The following is a 6439-nucleotide window of genomic DNA, read 5'->3' as shown; positions in this document are numbered from 1 at the left end:
AGTGGGGTGGTGGGGGAGTCTGGAATGGTTTTGTAACCGCGGCTACGTCACAGCTCCGTGTCCTTGTTTCTATTTATCTTGCTCTTTTTTGCCAGAAAGGAAGCAGCTTTTGCCAGAAGCTCCAAGAGCAGAATTTTGTGAACAACTCCTTGCTTATTGCTGATTAGGAACACTCCTCCCCAGACAAGGACCCGCTCGCTGCCCGCCTTCCCGCTCCTGGCGGGTTTCTGCCGTTCTTCGCTCCCCACTGCCTGTCGCAGGGCTCCCTGGGCATCAGCATCCCCGGGGGTGCTGGTGGTGCTGGCGATGCCCGTGGCGCTGGCGGGGCGGCTGGGTGCTTCTCAGAAGCGACTCCACTTCTGGGAGGAGCACGGGGATCGTGGCCAAAACCTCCCCTGGGCCGTTAGAGGGAGCACACCTTTACACTGGAGCCAAGGATTAGCATTTCTTGTCCGTCCAATGCGGGCTTTGACAGCCCGGTTGAAGGACAACAAATGGTTGTTTTCTGCCAGGTTACAGTGATCCTGGCCCCTATAGCTCAGATTAATTACTGCTAATGCCCCTTAGCAATGCAATTAAAGCTATTAGAGCCCAGCTCTCGGGGTGCTGGGCTCCCCCTCCCAGTGGGCTGTTACAGTGAGCTGCAGCCGTCCTGGCTCTTCACCAGCGGCACATCCTCCTCCTCGTCCTCAGCCTTGGGAGTGCTCGTGTACAGGACCGCACCCCTTTGGCAGCCCACACAGCCCAGGCTGTGGCTCCTGAGCTCGGCCTGGGTGTTGTTAACCCCTCCGGTAGCTCACGGCCCCTGCTCAGGACCGAGCAGAGCGTGACCTTGGAGGCACTCGCCCCCCACGCCTGGCCTGGTGGACCCTGAGCTCCTCCCAGCCACTGCACGTCCTGCAAAGGGCTTGATGTCAGAGCCAATATGTTTTGTGCAATTAACATCCTTGACGTGATGATTAAAATGGTAGCGGGCCGTAAAGTGAGGCTCACGGTTGTCTCGGCTGTGGAAGAGCTCTTCTGGAGTGATCCACTACCCCGAGGAGTGCCCTGCCTCTCCCACGCCATGGTGTCCTTGCAGTTGAGAGGCACTTTTGGCGTCTCTCCTGGCTGACTACCTGGTTCTTTGCTACAGCGGCTTTCAGCTGCTCCAGAACTTAGTGCGAATGCTTAAAACGGACTCCCAACGATGCCAGCTTTATCCCATTAGCAATTCCAGTTTCAGCACTTGCAGTAAGGGCACAGCTGTTTCCAAGGGTTTCATATCAAAGTCACTTCATATCCAGGTCCCTTCCTTTGGCGGGGGCTGTATTACGAAAGCAGACCCTATCCACCCACATTTCGTGCGAGAAGCCAGACCAAGCTGCATGGGCAGAGGCCATCGCTGACCCACAAGCCCTGGGGATGCTGGTATGGGGTGCAGGATTCTCTCTGATGCCTTCTCCACCTTCATCCCTAGCTAACCCCATCAGCTGCATCCCAGCTTCCTGGGGGCAGGGAAAACCTCCGTGGTCCCCTCAGCCACCACGATGAGCCTTTGATGGGGCTGCTTTCCAGTTTGAGGAGTCAGAAGGGAAGGAACGTCTTCACCACAGCCATTCCTGGGCTTTGGGCTTGGGATGGGATGGACGGGGACAGCCTGGGAGCAGGCACATGCCTGTGTGCAGCTGTAGCATGGTGCAGCAGCAGTGCCCAGAGGATTTGTGAATGAAACCTCCTACTCATTCTTCAGGTACCTTAAGCGTGAGGACAGGCTGAGAGAGTTGGGCTTGTTCAGTCTGGAGAAAAGAAGGCTACGGGGAGACCTGATTGCGGCCTTCCAGTACCTAAAGGGGGCCTATAGGAAAGATGGGGAACGTCTTTTTAGTAGGGCCAGCTGTGTTAGGACAAGGGGAAATGGTTTTAAACTAGAACAGGGTAGGTTCAGGCTAGAGGTAAGGAAGAAATTTTTTACAATGAGGGTGGTAAAACACTGGAACAGGTTGCCCAGAGAGGGGGTGGAGGCCCCATCCCTGGGAACATTCAAGGCCAGGTTGGATGGGGCTCTGAGCAACCTGATCTAGTTAGCAGTGTCCCTGCTCACTGCAGGGGGGTTGGACTAGATGACCACTAGTGGTCCCTTCCAACCCTAAACATTCTATGATTCTATGATTCTATGATCCAGCAATGAGCTGCTCCAGCCTTGCCCAGTTGTTGTGTGCACATATATCTGATTTCTTAGAAGTGACACGTTTGTTCCCATAGAGATTATTGTGTGCTGGCTTTGAGGTTCTTTTTTTTTTTGGTAAAGGCTAAATATAACATTCTGAGTCATTGTGAGTTGTACTTGAGTGCTTCACAACAGCGACCTGTGGGAGCGGGGACGAAGCCCTCTGTTCCCTGGCCGCTAATTGCCTGGCCAGGCTGGTTGCAGACGAGCTGACCTCAACCCCGCTTTCAGCTCAGCGGTGCTTCCATCCACCTCCCTCCAGCCACTCAGCTGGGAAATACAGATAAACAGATCACAACTGGCCAGAGACTGGGAATTCCCTGCTACACACGGGGAGGGTGGCTGAAAAAATCACTCTCTTTTCAAACCAGCAAGCGGAATTCATAAAGTAATGGCCATTTTTGGTCCCGTGAAGTTCAGTGGAGCAGATGGAGGCATTAGCCTGGGGATGATAGGAATCTGTGTTCTGCCTTTTGGTTTTTTTGCTGAGCCTCTTCGTTTACCTGATAAAGCGCCTATGGAGCAGAAACCTGGTTAGGCTGGATCTTTTGGCTTGTTGTGATTCTCTGTGGCGTCTTTTTTACAATAAAGGACAGGATTTTGCTAAATTAACTTCAAAACCCCCAAATCTCCCCAGGGCTCTTGTGGAGGAGCCCTGTGCGCCAGCCCTGCTGTGCATCACCCTCTCCCTCTTCTTGATTTTTTTTTTTTTTTGGGTGGGGGGGGGAGCTTTTTTGGTTTTTGTTATAAGGAAGAGAAGGAAACAATTTTATCTTGTACTCGTTTAACCTCTTCCAGAGAATCAGCACTGTCAGCTTTCCGTGGCTGCTGGCGGCGGGAGGGGTGATTCAGCTCCGGTGAGAGGTCACTGGGCTCTGCACCATCCTCGTGGCCACTCCTTTCGGTTAGGGGAATTCTCCTTGTCATAAACTTCTTGCCATGAAGACAGCCTAGCGCAGAAGGGCACATAACTGTAACTAGCCTTTTGCAAAGTTCCCAAAAGACAGCAAAATTAAATCTGAATATCATAACCTGTGACTGTGTTTTAAAGTGCTCTTACGTCTCAGGGAATGATCCTTTCCATAAACCAACAAATCCTCTAATTTTGTGCAGTTCAATCTGGCTCTTAACTGCCAGCGTCACATCCTCTGGGCTCGAGGAAACGGCTCCCTTCTCTTGTGACTTAGTGGCTTTGGATTTTTCTTCTCTCCCTGTGCAAGTGCTGAAGGATTGGTGCCGTTTCTTTTCCATCAAGGCTGTGCCATGCGTGCGAAGGACAAGGCATTATTTAGTAAAAAAGCTCAGGGGAGGAGTCATCAGGGAGCCTCCTTGTCACTCTCTGATCAGCAGGCACCTTCTCTCTCCTACAAGTGCAGACATTAGTGCTTGCAGGGGCAGAGGTGGCTCATTAACATGGGTTGGTAAGATTTTGCAGCTGACGTAGAGTTTTGCTCCAGATGTCTGTTTTTATCCTAAGAAAACAGCCCTTAAGCAGGCAGCATCCCTCCTCGGTCGCTCAAGAAGGTTTTCAGCCTTTTGCTGCAATCAGTTCGTGCTGCGTCGCTGCAAAAGGACTTCAGGAGCGCGCACCAGGGTGTTCTCAGACCCTGAGTGCAGGCACAGGTCACATCTCCCCAGCTGCTTCCCCGAACTGCTGCCCAGCATCAGGGGCTCCTCAGGGCCGAGGGGGTCATGGTCACCCCTCCAAGATTCGTACCCTGTGGAAAGCCAGAATAAAAGCAGAACCATATTTGGACAAGTTTCAGTGAGAAAAATGCCTGGGAAGTGAGAGCTGTTGGGCCTCTCTCATGCCGCTCGTGGCTATGGATGCTGCAATGGGTCTTGCCTGGAGCTGGGCACGGTTCCGGTACCTGCAGACTCTGCCTTCCAGGACGAGGAGGAGGATGGATGGTGAAGCACGCCCTGTGGCTGCAGAAGCTGGGAGGTACCATTCTGCAGACCCGTGCTGATTCACACGGGCTGAAGATGGATTAAGAAGGCACAGGGTCATGCTTTCCCTCTGGCCCTCGGAAATCTGACTGCATGGAAGCTTTGGGAGCAACAGGGAGATGGAGCTGCCGTGCAGCTGCATTGCATTTAACACAGCCTGTTACTGCCAGGGCAGGACTGATTTTAGCTAATCCTAACATTGTTTTAACATGAAAAAACTACCTTTGGGCTGATTTTTGGAGGAGCTGAAGGAGCAGCGCTGCAGCAGCGCTGGTTCAGAGCTGGCAGGGTGTACCACCCTCAGTCCTGCAGCGGGTGACTGTTCCCAGCCAGCCCAGCACATTTCTCCTGTGGGCCAGGGCTTCCTGAAGGATGCGGCACCAGGACACCCTGCTCGCTCCTCCACTGCCAGAGCAGATGCTGGGAGTGTGCTGAGGGGGAATTTGGAGCGAGCCGGTCCAAAGGGCTTGTGGTTGGAAGGACATTTGGGGCAAAGGCAGTGAGAGCTGGAGATAGCAGTGGTAATTATTGCAGGCTTTGGCAGCGTCGTTATTCACTGGGACACTTGAAATCACTAAGATACTTGAATTTTTCTTAGGCTATTTAAACAAGCCTGGGTGAAAGGATTGTCTTTTGTTATCGATTATACATTCTTGCTATTACCCTGTTAGAATTGTTTATCATTTTTTTAAAATTTCTTCTACTTGTACAGGTTCTCTTTGATTGCCAGATGGGTTGGAAGAAGATGTTTCTGTTGGGAAATGAGTTCGCTTGAGCCCTCCCCAGTGGCGCAGCATGAGCTGCAGGCAGAGGAATGCCCATCGATTAAGTTCAGTTCACACATGTGTTCCTGTGGTTTGGCGTTTTGTCCAGCTGGCACTGGATACGGGAGAGATGGTAAATGACCATCCCCAACCCTGCTTTCTGCTTTTTCTTTGGTTTTGGTTTTGTTTTTTTTTTTTTTTTCCTGGGATCATAGTGATCTAAAAGGGGATACAGAGCAAATCAGAGAGTCTTCCGGGGAGAAGTTGATCGAGTCTTTTCCATGGCGGTCTTGGGAAGGAAAGGGCGATGCGCAGAGGAGATGCTGTGGGGCGATAGCCCGTGCTGTCAGGTGAAGCCCAGTGCAAAAGAAATGCGTTGGTTCCCTTTAACGGCAGCCAGGCAAAACCACTATTTATTCACTAACTAAATATTTTCTGTTTATCATCTACCATCTACAGTTTATTATTTACTATCTACTATTAGTAGTATTTATTATTTACTACTCATTATTTATTAAGGAAAGGAACCATCCCCACGGCAGCCTCTGCCTTACGCTTGGCTGGGCTCTCACCGTCCTGCTTATGGGTCCTATTACTCCCTCCGTTAATCTCATTTTCTGTTGAAACCTTCCTTTAAATATAAAAAGAAGTGCGATGGTGTGGCCCCTTTCCTGGTGGTGTAGGGAGCCCGCGGACCCTGGGGGAGCCGAAGCTGCTCTTGAAACCAGCCGGTGGCTGGAGCAGCTCCGGGGCTTCCAGAGATGCTGAAGTGCTGGGGCTGGATGGGGTGGGTTATGGCATCAAAGCTCTCCTTCAGTCCAGCTTCATTATCATTTAAATAAATATTATTTACTAAGGAATTTGTAGGAGCCTGGCTTCCATACCGAATCAGGACAGTTAACTAAGGTCAGGAGTATTTCACTTTCCACTTGATTGAAGTCTTAGGGGAAGCAGAATGCCCCGCCAGCACGCTGCATCCTCTCCACCCCTCTGCCTGCAGGGCAGGAGGATTTAGGATGGAGATGTGGGCTGGACTGCAACACAGGGCTGGATGGGATGCTCTCCCAGCCATTTGCATTTGCTTCCCCTTGCTCTGGCCATCTCCAGTGATTTCTTCTGAGCTATTTGTTTAGAATTGCTGTACAGCACACAAGGAAGCGGGACGGATCTTCCTGGCCCCAAAAAAAGATGCTTGGAGCAGGGCAAAGGGATGGGGCCACAGCCATGAGGAGGGTCCTGCCCCACAGAGATCACTCGTGAGCAACAGTCCCCGCCGAGGGCTCATGCTGTGTCCTGCAACCTCAGCAGCGGTGAGAAATGAGGACAGGGCACAGGGCAGGCACCCACTCGCTGGCATCAGAGGAGGGCAGGTCCAGCGGTCTGCGGTGTCCCCGGGGTGCGGTGGCTGGATGAGTCACAGCGTCCTGCTTCCCTCCCACCCCCCCGCAGCAAGGGGTGATGGAGACATCCAGCTCAGCTCTTGCAAGTGGGAAGTGTCAGTCAGTGGGTGCTACGA

Source organism: Egretta garzetta, unplaced genomic scaffold, assembly GCF_000687185.1.
Source record: "Egretta garzetta isolate BGI_Z169 unplaced genomic scaffold, ASM68718v1 scaffold997, whole genome shotgun sequence".
Taxonomy (NCBI): Eukaryota; Metazoa; Chordata; class Aves; order Pelecaniformes; family Ardeidae; genus Egretta; species Egretta garzetta.
Note: the sequence above shows the minus strand (reverse complement) of the source record.